Genomic DNA, 22448 nt, shown 5'->3' on the forward strand with positions numbered 1-22448 from the left:
GAAGAATAGTGTTTCAGTGGCTAATAGGGATCTTAATAAACAAAACAAACAAAACAAGTGACTGCTTTATTAGAATATCTTAAGAAAACATGTTTGATTAAAATAATTAAAAAAAATAAATTTCTCCTCTCTCTTTCTTTCCTTTTGTCCCAATAGGGTCTGGCTGCAGACCATGGGCGAGTGGAGCTCCACTCTCGAACAGGAAACATTGACTTGAATTCTGTATTTGAATTCAGATATTACAGACATTAGACGCTCTAACCAGTGTAGCTCAGTGGTTAGAGCGTGGCACTACCCTGCTGAAAAAAACAATAGAAACCATTACAGAAATTGTAATGGTTTTAATGGTTTTAAAGGGAACTGTATTGGTTTTAATGGAAACTGTAATGGTCCTAGTGGGTCTGTATGGGTAATTAGCTTTTTTCTATTGGTGGCATGTTTTGCTTATTTGCCTGTATTGGTTTTAATGGAAAATATAATGGTCCAAGTGGGTTTCTATTGGTAATTTGCCACCTTCTATTGGTAGCATATTTTGCCTATTGGATACCATTAAGGACCAATAGAACATCTTTGGTAACCTATAGATTACACGTTGGTATCTTGACACCAGTACGAACCATTAGAACTCCAATAAATTGAGTGGTTTCTTTAGTTTGATTTAATGATGTACACATACACAATTTTTAGGTTAGATGCAGATTTATTTATTTTTACAATTATTGCAACACAACAAAATAGATTAAATATGACATTTACATTACATTTACATTTATTCATTTGGCAGACGCTTTTATCCAAAGCGACTTACAAGTGAGGAATACAACAAGCGAGTCGTCATGACGAGGCAAATAGACAAGAAGTGCTCATAATACAAGTTATAGGCAGTGCTCAGATTATCCTAAGATACAATAGAGAGGGATTAGAGGAAGTGAAAGGATAGGAGTAAGAAGTTTTTTTTTTTTTTTTTTTTTTTTTTAAGATGAGGTTAAGTGCTCACGAAAGAGATGGGTTTTCAGCTGTCTTTTGAATATTGCCAGGGATTCCGCATTCCGGATGGAGGCAGGAAGATCGTTCCACCAGCAAGGAACAGTGAATGAGAATGTTCTGGAAAGTGATTTCGTGCCTCTCTGTGATGGTACCACAAGCCTTCGCTCCTTTAATGAGCGCAGGTTTCTGGTAGGAGTGTAGACTCGTAAGAGTGAGTGGAAGTAGGAGGGTGCTGAGCCTGTGGCAGATCTGTAAGCAAGCGTCAACGCCTTGAATTTGATACGAGCAGCAAGTGGTAGCCAGTGAAGAGAGATGAAGAGAGGCGTGACGTGGACTGTTTTTGTTTGTATTTTTAATCAAATAAATGCAGGCTTGGTGAGCAGAAGATACTTCTTTTAAAACATTAAAAAATCTTACTGACCCCACACTTTTGAATGGTAGTGTGTGTGTATATATATATACACATATATATATACACACATATATATATATATATATGTGTATATATATATATATATACACATATGACACACAAACTAAATTGTTTAAATTGTTTAATGGTATTAAGCTTATCCTTATGTAATATGTAGAAATTATACTGTTAAATATATGTATTGTTTAATAGAATTCACACAAAATTGTTCATTCATATAAGACATGTAGGTCATATTAGATCATATTCATAGGTCATATTTGTCCCATTTTCCCAAATGCAGAATGTTTTCTGTGATGGGTAGGTTTAGGGGTAGGGTTAGTGTAGGGGGATAGAATATACAATTTTTACAGTATAAAAAACCATTATGTATATGGAAAGTCCCCATAAAACATGAAAGCACAACGTGTTTGTTTGCGTGTGTACAAAAATAACATAACGATATCCAGAAATCAATTTTAATTTATCAACATAGAACTCAAGTTTAATTTGATTTCATCCTTTTCCCACTAAGTGTGGGTTTTCTGAGGGGCTGTGTGGGCAAGAGCAAACTCTTTGGGGCCCCATGAAAACCCACACAGGCCCCCAGTTGGTTAGCCCATGTGGGGCCCTTAGCTCCGGGGCCCATAGCAGGTTTACTGTGGGCAACCCCCATGTTCACAGCACAGTACAAGTTAAATCATTATTTTATGATTAAATGCTCAAGGCACAGGGTTAATCAAACTATTTTTAACAATCTAGTAAAATGTCACCAATGTCATTACATTCAGTTGCCCATCCCATAACTAAAACTGCACACAGTCAACAAGATAGTAAGACAAGTACTGTCTTTACCTGTTTGTAGCTGCTCCCAGACCAATAAAGTCAGACTGAGACAACTGTGTGTGTGTGTGTGTGTGTGTGTGTGTGTGTGTGTGTATATATATATATACACACACACTACCATTCAAAAGTGTGGGGTCAGTAAGATTTTTTAATGTTTTAAAAGAAGTATCTTCTGCTCACCAAGCCTGCATTTATTTGATTAAAAATACAAACAAAAACAGTAATATTGTGAAATATTATTCCAATTTAAAACAGCTGTTTTCTATGTCATTTGTGTAATTTATTCTGTGATCAAAGCTAAATTTTCAGCATCATTACTTCAGTCTTCAGTGTCACATGATCCTTCAGAAATCAATCTAATATGATGATGTGATGCTCAAGAAACATTTATGATTATTATCAATGTTGAAAACAGTTATTTACATTTTTATTTCATGATGCTATGATGAATAGAAAGTTCAAAAGAACAGCATTTGTCTGAAATCTAAATCTTTTGTAGCATTAAACACTACCGTTCAAAAGTTTGGGGTTAGTAAGAATTTTATTTTTATTTTTAGGGGATAGAAATAAAATTAATCAGTACTTTTATTCATCAAGGATGAGTTAAACTGATCAAAAGTTACAGTAAAGACAATTATAATGTTAGAAAATATTCTATTTTAAATAAAGGCTGTTCTTTTGAACTTTCTATTCATCGAAGAATTAAAAAAAAAAATTGTACACAACTGTTTTCAACATTGATAATAATAATGAATGTTTCTTGAGCATCAAATCATCATATTAGACTGATTTCTGAAGGATCATGTGACACTGAAGACTGGAGCAATGATGCTGAAAATTCAGCTTTGATCACAAGAATAGTAATCGATAATAGATAATAATCACAATTGAATTAGTTTCAAATATATTAAAATAGAAAACAGTCATTTTAAATTGTCATAATATTTCACAATATTACTGTATTTTTTTATTTTATTGTTTTTATCAAATAAATGCAGCCTTGGTGAGCAGAAGAGGCTTCTTTTAAAAACATTAAAAAATCTTACTGACCCCAAACTTTTGAACGGTAATGTATATATATATATATATATATATATATATATATATATATATATATATATATATATATATAATGCACACACACAATATTAATATATTATTTTTCTGAAATGGCAATAAATAAATAAATAAATATAAATTATTAATAATATGACATCACGTGATTAATTCTAACCAATGAGACTGCTGGAACAGCATCCATGAACTGTCATTCCGGAATCGACTGGTACCGCAAACAGGTAAGCTTTTTATATTTCTATAGTAATTTCTGAGTTTTCTATTAAAATTAGTGTAACAGGTCGAAATGGTAATGAATTAATTAATTGGAATTAAATTACACCCGCTTTAGTGGTTTATCTGATGAGTAACGTTAAGTTAAATTATATTATTTAGCTTGCTGCGTTTAAATTATAACGGTTATAACGGTCGACTAGCCGCTCGGACAATTCATTTTCTGGTAATCTGAGGTAATATACTTTAAAAACCGCATTAATTCATTACTTTGAATTGTTTTACATCCATTTCGGTGTTAATTTGATTTATTATTGTTTTTCCGTTGCTGTTTTTACGCGATGACTCGACTGAGCTAGCCATGATGACCGGGCTGAGTTGTGTCTTTGTATTAAAGTTTTATACAGCGACGTAAATACAATAACTAAGCTGCACACCCTTATTAAATCTCGTTACATAAGCTACGGTCATATTACTATCATGTTATCGTGACCTAAAAATAACAGATTTTACAATAACTTTGTACGTATTGTCTCACGCACAAGCTGGCGCGTGCACGCGCGGGGACAGAGAGTGAAAGAGAGAGAGAGGACTCATTGGCCTATATTCACCCGAAAAGATAACTGTCAAATTAAATCAACCATCTGTAATATTTAATTAATTATGAAAAGATATAACTGAAGTAAAACATTTAGGCCATGAAATAAATCACTAAAATATTAATATAATAGTTTCTCTTGAATGTGTATATTTAATCAGCACGTTCATCCATACAGAGCAATATTTGACTGATATATTAATTTTTGTTTCTTTTTCTCCCTCTTCCTTGTGTGTAATCAGATCATTGGTTCTGCTCTGTAAGTACTGTTTGACTCAGTCACACATTCTCAGTTTTTGCATTGTAGATTTGTCATGCACATTTACAAAAACTTTCTTTGCATCATATAACTGTATTTTCATTAAGATTTTGCTTATGTTATCTGTTAATATTTCGGGTGTCATTTTTTAAAAATGAGATGATCCTCACTTAAATGGCAAATACTGTATTTTTCAGTACAGTGGTGTACATTCTCAGATGTTATTATACATATTCATGAATACAATTTTTAAACTGGCTTTATACCATTAAATTTTGTTTGTCATCTCTCTTTTCAGTATTTATTGCCATCTCGTCCTGTTTGCAGAATTAACTGTGCCTCCAGCCATTAAGCAGACCTGAACCAGTTGATGAAGGTCTTCAGGATCACCAGAAACTACAGGCAGGTGTGTGAGAAAGTTGGAGCTACATACTGCAGGACGTTGGTCCTCCATGACCAGGACTGGACACCACTGTTGTAAGTGATCGATCTAGCAGTCAATCTGATTCTCTGAAAGTCATGTTCATAACATATTGTAGGTGATCTCAGCTCTGGCCCTCGAGAACCACTGTCCTGCAGACTTTAACACCAAACCTGGTCCAATATACCTGGGGCCGTATTCACGAAATGTTTTATCTTACAACTAAAAGTTCTCCTAAATAGCAGTAAAAATTCTCAGGTAAGAGTTTTCACTTAAAGGATTAGTCCACTTTTAACTCCTGATAATTTACTCACCCCCATGTCATCCAAGATGTCCATGTCTTTCATTCTTCAGTCGAAAAGAAATTAAGGTTTTTGATGAAAACATTCCAGGATTATTTTCCATATAGTAGACTTCAATGGACACCAAACAGTTGAAGGTCAAAATTAGTTTCATTGCAGCTTCAAATTATTCTACACGATCCCATACAAGAAATAATGGTCTTACCTAGAGAAACCATCACTCATTTTCTAAAAAATAAAATACAATTTTATACATTTTAACCATAAATGCTCATCTTGAAGTAGCCCTGCGTTCCATTCGGAAGGGCTCATCCCTATGCCCTAATTCCTTTCAGATGGTTTCCCCTTCAGAGTGAGAGCTTCGAAGGGATGAAGGGTGTAGGGGTAAAAAAACCCTCTTTTTTTGGAACGCACTTCTGCGTCATCTTAACGAGACAATCAAGGAGGAGTAGATTGTGCAAGCGGTGCCCTTTGTTTAACGTTAGTTTATTTATTTAGGTTTATTACACCATATTTTATATTGTGTCTATGTATTTGAAACATTTGAATGGACTAATAAAGGGAGCTGTAAAGTATTTTTGTTGAAGTACACTGTCGTTTTGACCATAATAATTTACTAAATCTAACTCATATAAATATTACAATAGTACAGAAAAATACTATACATACATTTATAGGTAAAATCGAACTCCTAACCTCCTGTGCCCATTCTGTGATGTCAAACAACTTTCCTGTGCAAAGGATCATGGGGGCCCGAAGTGTCCATCAGTTGTACCCTTTGAAATCCTTCATTCCGAAGGGCCCTTTGAAGTGGTCAGTTTTGAGCACTTTAGTTTGGAACAACCCTTCAATATGGCGGCCATGATTGTTTTCACTCCGAAGTGCCCTTCGGAGGGCGATATATCCCGTTTGGAACCCACTGTAGCTCTCTTCTTCTTCTTCTCTATTTGAATTCCGGCAGTGTAGACACTGCTAAGTGTATTACTGCCCTCCACAGGTAAAAGTTTTGAACTAATTTTTATATACAATATGTTAGTTCAATAGTATATAACAGTTAGTTCAAACTTTGGCCTGCGGAGGGCAGTAATACACTTAGCAGTGTCTACACTGCCAGAATTCAAATAGAGAAGAAGAGAGCTAGTTCAAGATGAGCATTTATGGTTAAAACATATATACTTTTTAATTTTATTTAGAAAATGAGCTATGGTTTCTCTAGATAAGACCCTTATTTCTCATCTGGGATCCTGTAGAACGCTTTGAAGCTGCAATGAAACTGTAATTTTGACCTTCAACCATTTTTTTAACTCCTGATAATTTACTCACCCCCATGTCATCCAAGATGTCCATGTCTTTCATTCTTCAGTCGAAAAGAAATTAAGGTTTTTGATGAAAACATTCCAGGATTATTTTCCATATAGTAGACTTCAATGGACACCAAACAGTTGAAGGTCAAAATTAGTTTCATTGCAGCTTCAAATTATTCTACACGATCCCATACAAGAAATAATGGTCTTACCTAGAGAAACCATCACTCATTTTCTAAAAAATAAAATACAATTTTATACATTTTAACCATAAATGCTCATCTTGAAGTAGCCCTGCGTTCCATTCGGAAGGGCTCATCCCTATGCCCTAATTCCTTTCAGATGGTTTCCCCTTCAGAGTGAGAGCTTCGAAGGGATGAAGGGTGTAGGGGTAAAAAAACCCTCTTTTTTTGGAACGCACTTCTGCGTCATCTTAACGAGACAATCAAGGAGGAGTAGATTGTGCAAGCGGTGCCCTTTGTTTAACGTTAGTTTATTTATTTAGGTTTATTACACCATATTTTATATTGTGTCTATGTATTTGAAACATTTGAATGGACTAATAAAGGGAGCTGTAAAGTATTTTTGTTGAAGTACACTGTCGTTTTGACCATAATAATTTACTAAATCTAACTCATATAAATATTACAATAGTACAGAAAAATACTATACATACATTTATAGGTAAAATCGAACTCCTAACCTCCTGTGCCCATTCTGTGATGTCAAACAACTTTCCTGTGCAAAGGATCATGGGGCCCGAAGTGTCCATCAGTTGTACCCTTTGAAATCCTTCATTCCGAAGGGCCCTTTGAAGTGGTCAGTTTTGAGCACTTTAGTTTGGAACAACCCTTCAATATGGCGGCCATGATTGTTTTCACTCCGAAGTGCCCTTCGGAGGGCGATATATCCCGTTTGGAACCCACTGTAGCTCTCTTCTTCTTCTTCTCTATTTGAATTCCGGCAGTGTAGACACTGCTAAGTGTATTACTGCCCTCCACAGGTAAAAGTTTTGAACTAATTTTTATATACAATATGTTAGTTCAATAGTATATAACAGTTAGTTCAAACTTTGGCCTGCGGAGGCAGTAATACACTTAGCAGTGTCTACACTGCCAGAATTCAAATAGAGAAGAAGAGAGCTAGTTCAAGATGAGCATTTATGGTTAAAACATATATACTTTTTAATTTTATTTAGAAAATGAGCTATGGTTTCTCTAGATAAGACCCTTATTTCTCATCTGGGATCCTGTAGAACGCTTTGAAGCTGCAATGAAACTGTAATTTTGACCTTCAACCATTTGGGCTCCATTGAAGTCCACTATAAGGAGAATAATCCGGGAATGTTTTCATCAAAAACCTTAATTTCTTTTCGCCTGAAGAAAGAAAGACATGAACATCTTGGATGACATGGGGGTGAGTAAATTATCAGGAACCTTTTCACAAAAGGCGGTGCTAAACTGGGGGCTCGATGACGCACTGGAGCCCTCGAGCATGGCCACGCCCCTAACACTATATAACTGTCTGACGCACTAGAGTAACCGAGCATGGCCCCACCCCTAACACTATATAACTGACGCACTAGAGTAATCGAGCATGGCCCCACCCCTAACACTATATAACTGTCTGACGCACTAGAGTAACCGAGCATGGCCCCACCCCTAACACTATATAACTGTCTGACGCACTAGAGTAATCGAGCATGGCCCCACCCCTAACACTATATAACTGTCTGACGCACTAGAGTAACCGAGCATGGCCCCACCCCTAACACTATATAACTGTCTGACGCACTAGAGTAATCGAGCATGGCACCACCCCTAACGCTACAGCAGCTTGCCCGCTTAATCTCGAGTGTCAATACTGTTAGTTATACAGCCTACATTTTGCTAGCTAGTAATGCCTTCATCACACAAATGCATATTACCTGGTTGCGATAATATACAAAAGAAGCTTGTTCTCCTTATTTAAATTTGATATGAAGAAGGGGTGGATTCAATTAGTCTCTGCTGTGATAATTTTACACCGGAGAGTTTTACAAACTTTCATCAGACAACTGGGATTCACTGACAATCTGCTGTTATTGGTGAATGGGGCTGAACAGACTATCTCCCGCCTCGGCCTTCATCCTCCATCTCACGGCGCCGTCACCTGTTGACTCGACAACAGTCGGCAGTACATGCCCACCAATGAGTGTATGTTGCCTTGTGTGCTTAATTAGTAGGTGGTCCACAGTAACTACTAAATTTTGCAACCCTCTAACGTGATTCTTTTGTTTATATGCATCAGTGAGTTTGACTGATTAGACAAATATGTTGAGTCGACAGCTCTCGCGAGTGGGTGTGGTTTCAGCGCTGACAGCGGACATGCCCCCAGCGTTTGAGAGCAGAGAATACTGCTAATTTTTCAAGATTTGATAATTTATTTAATTTACTTGACGTTTTTTTAATCATTCAAATTTGGCTGGGTGGTTAATAACACATTTTACTGTGGTGTGACATACTCAGAACACAGACTTTAATAGGGCTTTACAGGGACTTTAAGCTTGACGTCGACTAGTCGCTGGTCCTATAGAGGGCGCAGCAGCATAAGAAATGTTTGATGTTCACATTTACGCTTCATTTCCAAAATGGTTACGTTGCTACAGCCTTCATATTGTAACCGTATCAAAGAACCTAAAAAAAATATGAAAATAGATATTCCCAAACATTTAATATAGGCTATAGGGAATTGCACACAACACATATGGATTTGTTTTTAATTTTGTTTTTTAATGACCCGCCCCGCAAATAAAGTGACAATTTCTTATCCCGCCCCAACCCGACCCGCAGGGTTCGCGGGTTATGAGACGACCCGCGCATCACTAACCTACAACTGGAGAAGGTTAACAGATGACTGTCATGCTATGAACCTGACATGACTAATGGATAAAATTCAAGATCTTGAATCTGCTCAAAGTGCACCCAAATATGTTGGATGAAATAATGAAGTTGTGTCAACAACTATGTTCTTGCAACTTCTTTGAGAGTCCCATATAAATATATAATGTATGGATAATCTCATGTACTGGTAATGTGGTTTAAGAGGTACATTGTCCTAATGAATTCTCCTCCTTTTTGCAGGTCTAAGCCAGCCACAGTGGATACAGTGAAGCCAAAAACACAGTTCATAGTTCTTGTATTTCTATTACACATTAAATAATAAAAAATATAATGTTAATCATTTTTGTCAGATGTTTATTTCCAGCTGGGTTTAGTAAAAAAGATGGTCTTGATCCAAGTATAATTTTGATTTCAGTTTCATGTTCTTAATTCTTTGCAAAACACAACCTGAACAGTTAGCTATTGAAAAGTTGGTGTGCAGTTTATATCAATTAAAATTATATATTCTTGAGCGGGTTTTTTTAAGCCACAAGGAGAAAACCAGTGTATAATTGTAGTAATAATTTAAATTATTTAATTAATCAATGACCTAATTAACAGCTACCAGTTAAACATACAAATCAGAACCAATACAAAAACTGCAATGGAAACCATTAAATATTTGCAAATAAAGACCAATGCAAATTTATAATGGAACCATTAGAACCAATACGAAAACTACAGTGGAAACCATTAAATATTTGCAAATAAAGACCAATACAAATCTGTAATGGAAACCAATACAAACCAATAAATCCTAATGGAATGTGCCCAAAACACACTACGTAATGGAAACCATTTTGTAATGGTTTTAATGGTTAATGGCTGATGGTTTGTAATGGTTTTGTAGTGGAAACCATTAGGATTTCTGTAATGGTTTCTATTGTTTTTTTCAGCAGGGTAGCAATCCCAAGATCATGGGTTCGATCCAAGTCGCAATGTAAGTCGCTTTGGATAATGTAAATGTAAAACACATTTCGAACAGGACGTATTTCCTGTTCGAGAGTGGAGCTCAACTTGTCCTTGGTCTGCAGCCAAGCTCCGCCCCAACAGTGCAAAAACAGCCCGATGACTCAGACACAGAGAAGATCGAGTCCGACATCGCATACTGGATTGCAGTTTTCACAACGGCAAGGAAGCCATTACTGAAAATGTGTGGTAGCTTCAGAAACCTTCGATGTCGCAAGTAAGTAAAATGAATCTGTGTTATAACCTATTAACAAACGCAGTAGATAATACAAATATGACCTTTATAGGCGAATCTAACTGAATCTTTGTTTTTGAGAACTAGGATTGTAGAACTGACATCCGCCCAGCTTTGTGTGAGATCGGACTGAGTCTTATATATTTTCCACATACGCCATACGTTATTATAACGACAAAACCTAACCGTAGGCCTACCAAATTGCGATAGTAACAATAAAAAAACGAGGAAATTGGAAGAAAACAGCGCTTAAAGGTTTTTTATTATTGAACATTGTAGGCTATAATATACAAACAGCATAACAACATTAATACTTAATAATTATATTATAACCGTAGGATCAGATGCACATTACCAGGACAAAAGATGAATAATAATAAAATTAAGAAAAAAAAGGCTATAGGGTTTCAGTCCAGCGCTGCGTCTCAATCAGCTCTCTAGTTGCCTAGCTCATGTATCAGTGTACCGTGAATGTGTCTGTGCACCACTGACTACTGAACTCGGGAGCTGATTGAGAAGCACACAAGCTCCTCCTCTAGAGAACTGGGCACGGTTGCTGACGCTCCGTGTGAATGCAGCGATTGGCTGAGAGGCGGAGAGCCGGAGAGCCGGAACTGGCCGCTATAAGCATCCGTAGTGTAGTAGTTTTGTGACAGCGTGCAATCTTTCAGCGAGCCAGTAGCTGCTATCGAAGTTGAGTAGATTTAACTTAATCGATGGAATTCCGCAAATGACCCGTGTAGTGCAGCTGCTGCAAATCTCATAAGAAGAAAAGCGAGTCGTTAACCGGTTAGCTCGGACTGCTAAGCTAGCATCACTGTCAAGGAGCGCCTTAAGCGTTAAAACAGACTAAATTCTTATGCATTACGCATTTCGAATACAATCTTGGTCATTATCCGGAATTTTGCTGAACATGAAAATCATTGTCGCTATCAATTTGGCACTTTTTTCAGGTAGGTAGAGTGATGATTTGGGCTAATGGGCGGAGACTCGTATAACCAAAATAAACGGTACTGTCAGTATATAAGTCATTATTCTAACGCAGTGGTTCTTATTTGCAGCTCTGATTGTTGCGGGGTCGAAGTTGGAGGCAACAGAGGGGCAGAATGTGACAATATCCTTCGACATAAAAGAAGTGGAGAAAACAACCGAAGTGAGGATTACCTTTAAGGGAGTCAACGAGGAACAGCCCAGTGTTATTGCTCGGCTCCCGTGGATCTTTAATGATAAACCTCGACCTGGAGTTTCACTGGTGGTTGAGGAAGGACGCGTGAATGTAACCATTCAACATGTCAGCATCTCCAGAGATGCAGGACTCTATACAGCAGAAGCCTTAATTGATAAGAGGCCAACAGCGAGTGCTACGCTTGTGGTCCACTGCAGTGAGTAGCCTATGTTTAATGTATCTTTGCCTGTAATGTACTAGAATAGTAAAAAATTATAAATCGTCATTCATGATTGTGCTCAAAGTTATGAATAAGCAAGTGTTTTTTGCAAAAGCTTCATTTGAAAACAATTTAAAGTGATAATATTTAGGTGATATAAATGTCACCAGTGATCCACAGCAGTAACTCCTCATGGGTCATTCTGTGTCATCTCAATCTGAGGTCCCCGGCTTTAATTTTTTACTTTGTTAATATTATTATTATTATTATTTGAAAGACAGACATGAATGGTGATGAAAGACAAAATATTAAATGTCACATATGTACATGTACTGAGTAATCCACTGTTTTGTAGAGGGGGTCAGAATGACCTTTTTTTTTTCACCTGACACTTGGAGCCAATTTTCAGGGACATAAAAATGACTCTAGAAAGATGGCAGCATCATTTTTTTTATTGGAAGGTCTGTTATGAAAATCTGTTGACTTTAGCAAACTTTGTTTCATTATATGCAAACAGTGACCATTAATACCACTAAATGTTTTTTTTGCCTCAAGATGGTTCAATCCCAGATATATGGACATGTTACTGTGACTCCATGAGTAAATTGTACACTAAAATAGCTGAAGAACAAATAATGTTGAAACTAGAAATGTAGCTCAGCGCAATTACATAGAACATACCCGTAAATATGCCTTTTCCAAAGTCTGCATACCTGTAACTCTAAAATTATTCAAGATGTCTTAATATCCTTCTAGATTATCATTCTTAATAAAGTTTCCTTTTGAAATCTTAATTTTCAAGGCCTACATAGTTCAGTCCAATAGATATGGGGATCTCAAAGCTGCTCCATGTTCAAATTGTTGAATTTGATCAATTGTCAGTGATTCACTGTGGTTGTGGTTCACTTTGCACACAGCTGATACTCATTTAAAGATGAATGTCTGAAGAATAAATAATGTTTAAACTAAAGTATTTTGTCTCCCTCTATCGAAAGAATAGCATAAAACATAACTCACTGAAAATGGTTGAGTTGAGGCACAATAACTTAAATATCTCTCAAAAGTGTATTTATACGAATCTGTATTTGAATCCGTTTTAGGGATATTTAGATGATTGGATTTTGTTCATTTTAACAGCTTCTGAAGCTACCAAGAGTTCAAATATGCAGTATCATAATGTTACTGCATTGACATCCCTATATCTAAGAGACTGAACCATATAGGGCCTTAACAATAAAGATTCCATAAGAAAAGTATCATAAGAACAAGAATCGAAAATGATATTAAGGTATCTTAATACACTTCTTGAAGTAAAGACACGTAAACCTTGGAAAAATGTTAGCACTCAGAGAGGTGTGTTGTATTAAATTCTTTAGATAGAGGGGAAACATGATCCATTTCTAGTTTACACATTATTTATTCTCCATACATATCTCTTTAAATGCAACAAGTGATCAGCTGTGTGCAAAGTCAACCACATTTGGTGAAAATGGGTAAAAATCAACAGTTTGAACATGGAGCTGCTTTAAGATCTCCATATATCTGGGATTGAACCATCAAGGACCTTTTAAAATGAAGATACCAAAAGAAAAGTTTGATCAGAACCAGAATCTAAAAGAATATTGAGATATATTTAATACTTGAGTTGAGTTACAGGCATGCAAACTTGAGGCAAAAAACACAAGAAGTGCTTCTTGCCCATTTTTGAACCGTCACTGTTGGCATATAATGAAACACAGATTGATAAAGTCAACAGATTTCACTAATAGATATACCAATCTCTGTGTAAAAATGAAATAATGATGCTGCCGTCTTTCTAAAGTCATTTTTACACCCCTGAAAATTGGCTCCATATTTCACGTGAAAATTGTCATTTTGAATCATCTCTACAAAATGGTAGATTACCCAGTAAATGTACATCTGTGACATTTAATGTTTTGGCTTTCATTACTATTTCTTTCTTTCAACAGAAAAAATATTAACAAAATGAAAAATTTGAGCCGGTGAAGTTTCCAAAATGTAGTTGATTCGACACGGAATGACCCTGTTTAGAAAAGAGGGAAAAACTGTTGCTTGCATTATTTCTTAAAGAGGTTGTGTTAAAACCTGCAAACACACCACAGACTTAAGAGAAGGAGCAAAAGCTTGTCTGATAATTTGGCAGATGGTGACCAGTTGCCAGGATTGAGTAATGTTTTAGGGTTGTACTAGGGCTGCACGATAATGGTTAAACTGATAATCACGATTATTTTTGCTCGAAATTATAATCACGATTATTATTCACGATTATTCTATCAAAAAGGGTAAAGTAGTAGCTATTTTGCAAGTTCTTTACCAACCTACACTTCACCTAAAAGTCCTGTAGGTGGCACACCAACTTCATTTAACCAACTATGACAATTGTTCTCAAACCTGTCCTGGGGACCCCCCACCACTGCATGTTTTGTATGTCTCCCTCATCAGACATCAACTCTTGCAGTCTCTACTAATGAGCTGATGACTTAAATGTGGTGTTTTTTTATGAGGGAAACATGTGCAGTGCAAAATGTGCAGTGGTGTGAGGTACCCAGGACAGGTTTGAGAACCACTGAACTATGATAACTTCATTAAATAGTAAATCAATACAAAACATGGTTTTGGTGAGCGCTTTGTAATCTGTATTCACATTAGATTTTAAAGCAACACAAATCGTTTGCAAATTAGACAAAACAGATTCAGATTGCCCTGCAAATTCGTAAAGTGGAAGTGAAGTGACGTGGCCAAGTATGGTGACCCATACTCGGAATTTGTGAACACACACCTGGAGCAGTGGGCAGCCATTGCTGTGGCGCCCGGGGAGCAGTTGGGGGTGCGGTGCCCTGCTCAAGGGTCTCACCTCAGCCGTGGTATTGAGGGTGGGGAGAGCGCTGACAATCCCTGCCGGACCTGAGACTCGAACCCATGACCTTTGAGTCCGACTCTCTATCCATTACGCCATGACTGCCCCAGTCGTGGGGCAAAAGCAAAGAATAATGCTCTTTGATATATATATATATATATATATATATATATATATATATATATATATATATATATATATATATATATATATAAAAAATATCCCTGGCTATATATAATTTTCAGCTGATTAAAATTATGAAAAAAAACCTTTAGGAACTTCAAAAGATAAAACAGCAAAACTCCTAATATAATTTCCAATAATTCCAAATTATGTTCATTTTCCTGATTGAATTGTCACATGGGTTGCAAAAGTGCATTCTGCAAACAGTAAGGTGGAGATCCATGTTGCATTTGTTGAAATTCATCGCTGAAGGTTTGATCATGGCAGATTTAGTCATGCAAATAGTACAAGTGGCTTGTGAAGAAACAAAGACTGGCTGTATGACACTTTCATTGAAGCAGAATTTCGCTGTGGAGATCGCTAAACTCAGGCGCACGTGTTTGTTTTCAGATCATCAGCGCTTCTTTCACATTTAGAGGGAGCGCGTGCACAGCGTTGCCAGATTGCACAGTTAAGTAAAACAACAGGAAGAAAGTATATCCTTTTAAGGGAAAAGCTCTATTTGGGGCTCTTTGCATCTGGCAACCACAAGCATATCTCAAAGAAAAACTTGTTTTTAGAATAAAATAATGAGCAGGACAATATCGTGACGATTATTTGTAATCAATCAAGAGAAGCAGATATCGTTATCGTGACTGAAATGCGATTAATCGTGCAGCCCTAGGTTGTACTTATTTAAGGGTCATTTGATTTGCAGTTTATATTCCTCCTAATTGTTTCTGCTCCTGTTTTGTCTTACAGAACCACAGTCTTCCTCCAGTCCAGCGCCACCGCACGCCTCTAGTCCAGCGCCACCGCACACCTCCACCCCAAAACCTCCCAGCTCCTCTGAGCTCCAGTGGCTGTATGTTGTAATTCCAGTCGTCGTTATCATCATCATCATCATCATCATCATCATCATCATCATCATCAGGAGGGCGGCAAGTATTACTTATATTTATGCTTTTAGTGGTGGATGGGAGCAGCGCTGTGGGTCTAATGATCTGTAAAGCAGTATATAATGTAAAAAGCTGTTAATATTAAAGTTATTATAAAGTGATGTCCAGCAGAGAATCGATATGCATTTTTATTTCTTATATACATGTTTGAACACATAATGCATTTTTACAGTTTTTGATGGTAAAAGTTACTTACAGCATTTAAAATAAATGCTTAGATTCTTTTCAGCATTGTTTTATCGATTATTCTTTCTTAAAATGCCAGTACACACAATAGTGGTGCTGAAACGGATTCCCATCACATGATTGATGCTTATTTGAGCTTAAATCTGGTATTTCACATGATATTTGGTCTCATATTTCTCACTGTGGTTGTGCTGAACGCAGGGTTCTTACAGACCTGGAAACCTGGGAATCTTAAGAGTTCCAAAAGTGTGATTTCCAGGCTTTGAAACGTCATGGGCATTTATAAGATCTTCTTATAGACACAATACATTTTAACTAGGGATGCACCGATACCATTTTTTTTTTTTTTTAAGGGCCAAGTACGAGTACTGATACTTTTTTCTAGTACTCGCCTGATACTGATACCTATACATTTATTAATTTTTCTCTTTTTTTTTCCCTTCTTTTTTTTTGGTGATGTTGCAGTTTTTCAAGCACAACACAGTGAGACTGATGAATGTAGGACAGCTTCTTTTTGATTACTCGAATGAAAAAGTAATTTTTATGTGTTTGTCACAAACTTAAAGAACAAAAATTTCACATTGTCCAAAAACCTTCAAAGGGCAAAATTACCAATATATATAATTGTTGTTGTTATATAAAAACACATTTACAAACAAATTACAAACAATACAACAAATACTATAGAGATAAAAATTAAATAAACTTGTTTTTCAGATAGAGTAGGTTTATTTACCACGTATACATTTATTTAACGTCTCTCTTCACGGACAATTCTGTTTTTACTTCTCTAGCTAGAAAAACTGTGATCAGATCACCTGAAACAGATCTTTATAAAAATTTAAACTGGATCAAAGAGTTTGTGTTCTGTACAGATTTTTGATGGTGTTGAATGTGTTCATTTTTATTGTCTACAATTTTGTTCAAAATTGCCAGAACATATGATCAACAACAGTAGCTGCGTTTACATGGACCTTAAAGGATTAGTTCACTTTCAAATAAAAATCTCCTGATAATTTACTCACCCCCATGTCATCCAAGATGTTCATGTCTTTCTTTCTTCAGTCGAAAAGAAATGAAGGTTTTTGATGAAAACATTCCAGGATTATTCTCCTTATAGTGGACTTCAGTGGAGCCCAAACGGTTGAAGGTCAAAATTACAGTTTCAGTGCAGCTTCAAAGAGCTTTAAACGATACCTTTAAAAAAATACAACTGTATATGCTTTATAAACACAAATTAACATCTTCCACGTGCTTCTGCTTTCCGTATTCTTCAAAAAGCTTACACTGTATGTCCTACACCTTCCCTATTTACTTACGGGGAAAAAAAACAACTGGCGCCGCATTCGTTACGTAAGTTGAAAGCTTTTTCAAGAATACGAAAACCTTCATTTCTTTTCGACTGAAGAAAGAAAGAACATCTTGGATGACATGATCGTGAGTAAATTATCAGCAAAATTTAATTTAAAAGTGAACTAATCCTTTAATAATCTGATTGTAATCAGGCTTGTAGCACAGTCGGTATAAAAAAAGTCAAATGTAACCACGTCTTTTAGAATTAATTGTCCAAATCCAATTAAGATTTAATTCAGATTGGAAAGGGGCGGTTTAAACCTTTTCTAATCTGATAGGGAGTACATGTAAACACTTGTTCAGATTGAAACCTGAAACTGGAAAGGACTGATGGTGTTATGACACATGATTCGTGTAACGCGCTTTTGGTGTTGAATAAGTGTCATAAATGACTGTCTTGTCATTATAAAATGCTCATTCAGTCTGTGAAGTGGAGCAGGACAATGTCATCCCACCAATCCTTGTTTCACACTCTCATCCACAGACAGGCTGGTTTTGGGTGCGGGAATGGGCATTTTTACTGCTTGATAAATATAAGCAGCACGGCACAGCAGTTCATGTGCTCGTCGTCTCCTAATTAGGACCTGAAATAAATAAAGATAAATACTTAGTCTGCTCTTTGAAACAAAGAAAAGCAGCAAATATTAGGAGAATGATTAGGTATTAGGCAAACAGTGGGAAACCCGGTATTATTCACAGTGTGCCGGTCAAAAAATCCTTTTTGATAGTATTCATGTAAACACGCATCAACCCGATCAATTTATTTAGGATTCATTAACTGTAATGAATTAATTCTGATAAAAACAAAATGTGTCCATGTGAACACGGCTATTGTCACTTGTATCAGAAATGGCTGACACGTGAGTAAAGAGAGAATTTAAACCTTGACTATTACCATTAATTAGTACTGTTTGTTTTCATTCAGCTCTGAGTGAAAAATTAAAGGAATAGTTCATCCAAAAATTAAAATGATCCCATGATTTACTCACCATCACGCCATCCTAGGTGTATATGAATATCTTCTTTCTGATAAACACAATCCGAGATATATTTAAAAATATCCTCAGTCCTCCAAGGTTTATAATGGTTGTGAATGGCCAAATTTTGAAGACAAAAAAAGTCCATCCATTTAAAAAAAATGCATCCATACGACTCCAGTGGGTTAATAAAGGCCTTCTGAAGCAAATCGATGCGTTTGTATGAAACAAATATCCTTATTTAAAACTTTATAAATTCAAATAAATTCATATACATTCAAATATGTGGAGAAAGTGGATGAGACAAAATGATTTATAAACCAGTTTAAAAATAGTCAATATGTTAATTAATAATTTAGTAGCTAGTTTTGAATATTTAAAATAATTTCAAAGAAAAGTTTTAAATGTATAAGCTAGTGTTGTCACGATACCAAAATTTTGACTTCGATACGATACCTAACTTAAATATCACGATACCGATACTTAAAAATACAGAAAAAGTAAATGACAGAACTTCTTTCTTCACCAGTGTGCAGATGATACTTCTGGATTTGAGCTTCATTGCTGTGAAGTTAGATTTAATATAATTTTTAATGTTTATTGTTTTCATGCTCAATAAAATTGTAAATTATTTGCTGTTATGCTTTTTTGCTGTTTTTTTTATACATGTAGCTGTTTTTGACAGTAAAATTATTGTAAAAATTAGATTACTGTAAATACTTAGAGTAATGTTATTAAATCATAAATTGGTTTAAAATAACTATATACCCTTCACATAATTATGTATTTTTAAATAAATTTTATTTTTGCATCCAGATATCACTTATATCACTTATAAACTTAGACACAATAATACACCTCATGTCTGCTTGCACGAGTAAAATAAATAAATAACACTCATTTAATGTTTGAGAGCATAAACATAATGCTGGTATCACATTCACTAACCTTTAATTCACTCATAATTCGCTCTTTAAATTCTTTGTACAAATCGGGATGTTTGATGGCAAGATGCATTTGACTCCCTTCGCTTGCGTTATTTTGTAACATCTTTTGCAGACGGGCTTTGTGGTGTCCGTGGGCTTGCCCTGGCTGTCGGCAATGTAAGCAAAATAATGGCATATTTCGCTTCGTGCATCTGCTTTTTCAACAATTTGTGGGCGGTCTGCAAGAGCACCTGAATTTACAACCATACCTCTCGTTTCGTCACCATAAAAGCCGTTGCGCAGTTGAGAGGAATAAACACGCACTCAGGGCCCTATAATACACCCGGCGCAATGCGACGCAAGGCGCAGCGCAAGTGTGTTTGCTAGTTTGCGTCCGGCGCCGTTCGCGTTTTCCCGTTCAGCGCCACGTCCTTAAATTAGTAAATGCATTTGCGCCAGTTAGTGCGCCCATGGGCGTGCTGGTCTAAAAAAAGAGGTGTGTTCAGGCGCATTGCCGGCGCATTGCTATTTTAAGGAGCTGAAAATAGAACAACTCAAACCTGGTCTAAAGTCAATGGCGCAATTTTTATTTTTTTTGTTAGAGCGCGTTGGTAGAAACTGTGCCTCTGGGCGTCCACAGTGCGCGTTGACTTTGCTTATTACACACAGGGATGCGCATCACACAAACATGCCAAATATTAAAAACAAAAGGATTACAGTGTAAAAGAATATTATTGTGTAGGCTACATAAATATAAAAAATGTAATGATGAATAGTCATTGCGTGTATTAGAATTAGGCTACCTATTTTCAATTCAACGAAATTGGCTAATTAATTGAACAATCGTGCCAATACACACATATATATATATTAACAGACTCATCGCGCGGAGCTATTTGAAAGCCTGCCTCCAACGCAGACGACTGAAAGATTGACTGGCCACTTAACAAATTCCGCCATGTAAATAGCAATCCGCCATGGCATCTCGCTCTTAAAGGGAATGGGAGATGACACTCTGATTGGTTTATTGAACGTTACGCCCATTACTCATTAAGAGAATAGGGACAACCCATTTCAAAAATGCGCCCCGGCGCACGGACCGTTTTTCCGTCGTTAAAATGGCAAAAGTGGATTTGGACACGCCCTGAGTGCACCTGCGCCGTGCGCTTTACACTTTGCGTTTAGATCGTTAAAATAGGGCCCTCAATGTGCCTTTGAAGCAGCGCGCTGCACGCACACTGCCCCCTGCTGTCGCACATGAGGAAATACAGCTGGCACTCAAAGTACCGTTACTAATAAAATGAAGAACCAGACCATTATCGCGATACCTTTCTAGTACCGGTATATCATGCAACAATAGTATAAGCTTGAAATATATAAATTTAAGTGTTAGTTCACCCAAAAATGAAAATTCTGTCATTAATTACTCACGCTCATGTCATTTCACACCCTTCGTTAATCTTCAGAACACAAATTAAGATATTTTAGTTGAAATCCGATGGCTCCGTGAGGCCTCCATAGCCAGCAATGACATTTCCACCCTCAAGATCCATTAATGTACTAAAAACATATTTAAATCAGTTCATGTGAGTACAGTGGTTCAATATTAATATTATAAAGCCACGAGAATATTTTTGGTGCGCCAAAAAAAAAAAACCGACTTATTTAGTGATGGCCGATTTCAAAACACTGTTTCAGGAAGCTTCGGAGCACAAATGAATCAGTGTGTTGAATCAGTGGTTCGGAGCACCAAAGTCACGTGATTTCAGCTGTTTGGCGGGTTTGACACGCGATCCGATTCATGATTCGATACACTGATTCATCATGCTTCAATGCTTCCTGAAGCAGTGTTTTGAAATCGGCCATCACTAAATAAGTCGTTATTTTGTTTTGTTTTTTGGCGCACCAAAAATATTCTCGTGGCTTTATAATATTTATATTGAACCACTGTACTCACATGAACTGATTTAGATGTGTTTTTAGTAGTTTGTGTTCTGAAGATGTACAAAGGTTATACAGGTGTGAAACGACATGAGGGCGTGTAATTATTAATGACGTTATTTTCATTTTGGGGTGAACTAACACTTTTCATTTTTACTTGGGCACAATTCTCTCTGGTTTGATTTACATGTCGTCTTATAGTTGTGCTTTTGTTTTGACTGTAGGAATGTGAGCCAGCAGCTGATGTTGAAGGAGCCAGAGGAGCTCTCTGCCTTCAGGTACGAAGCTCTTTACTTGTCTGCAAATTTCCTGCATAATCAGTAGCTGTGTTCACAAAAATCTTATGGCTAGAAGTTATTCCTACAGACATTTACAAGCAACTCTTAATTATTAGGGGTGTCGTATGGCTGGGGTGATAAATGTCCTTGCAACATTTGACCTTGAATATTCAATCTCTAAATGTAGGAGACAATGAAACGCCCCTTTCTGCTCATTGGTCAGCCAAACATCACATCTTGTCGTCATCAGTGTAGTTCCTCAGTTCTGCTCAACAGAATAATAGTCCTCTGCTGCTGCAATATGTGGATTTTTGAAAAGAAGCGGTTAATCTGTGTCCATCATTCATCATTTCCACCACTTAATCAAGCCACTCTTCTTTAATTATTGTGACATTTTATTTCACGTGTCTTTGCATTATATTTCTGTTTGCTTCAGTGTTGCCAACTATTTTAAATGAAAGACTCAAAAAGTCGCTGAATTGTTGAACTGTTTGACTCACGTATTTTCTTTCAATGAAACCTGAAACTGCATTCATCAGTTCAGTTGTTGACCAGAGAACTGAATTATTCTCATTGACTAGATTACAATATAAGCTTTGACTTTAGCTCCCATTTATTTGATTTGGTTTACATGACGTCTTGTATTTGTGTTTTTCTCACTAATCTCAATCTTCTGTTTTCTTTACAGAAGTGTTTTCAAAAAAGAGAGCTAGAAAACTGTTGCAACGCTTGTGTATCAGTCGACATGAACAATTGTAAAGAAAAGGCTGAAGCTCTTCTCCCAGATACCCAAGTGCCTTAAAGGGGTCACATGACACTTTCACAAGATGTAAAAGTCTCTGCTGTCCCCAGAGTGTGT

The 22448-nt window shown here is 36.4% G+C and overlaps 2 long non-coding RNA genes across 4 annotated transcripts; both read left to right on the top strand.

Annotated features, from left to right (window-relative positions):
* The first annotated feature begins 3482 nt into the window (after nt 1-3482).
* LOC125259832 lies at nt 3483-9954 on the top strand. Of its 3 annotated transcripts, none has more exons than XR_007182911.1 (4): nt 3483-3543; nt 4376-4392; nt 4691-4869; nt 9542-9954. It is a non-coding gene; the product is annotated as an uncharacterized LOC125259832 (long non-coding RNA). The 3 variants fall into 3 exon arrangements; XR_007182912.1 differs by having other exon boundaries at nt 3493-3543; nt 4720-4869; XR_007182913.1 differs by lacking the exon at nt 4376-4392 and having other exon boundaries at nt 3509-3543; nt 4720-4869.
* A 420-nt stretch (nt 9955-10374) lies between these two features.
* On the top strand, nt 10375-15890 carry LOC125259830. Its single transcript, XR_007182910.1, has 3 exons — nt 10375-10526; nt 11606-11926; nt 15732-15890. It is a non-coding gene; the product is annotated as an uncharacterized LOC125259830 (long non-coding RNA).
* The last annotated feature ends 6558 nt before the right edge of the window (nt 15891-22448 follow it).

This window comes from Megalobrama amblycephala, linkage group LG24, assembly GCF_018812025.1.
Source record: "Megalobrama amblycephala isolate DHTTF-2021 linkage group LG24, ASM1881202v1, whole genome shotgun sequence".
In the NCBI taxonomy this organism is placed as follows: Eukaryota; Metazoa; Chordata; class Actinopteri; order Cypriniformes; family Xenocyprididae; genus Megalobrama; species Megalobrama amblycephala.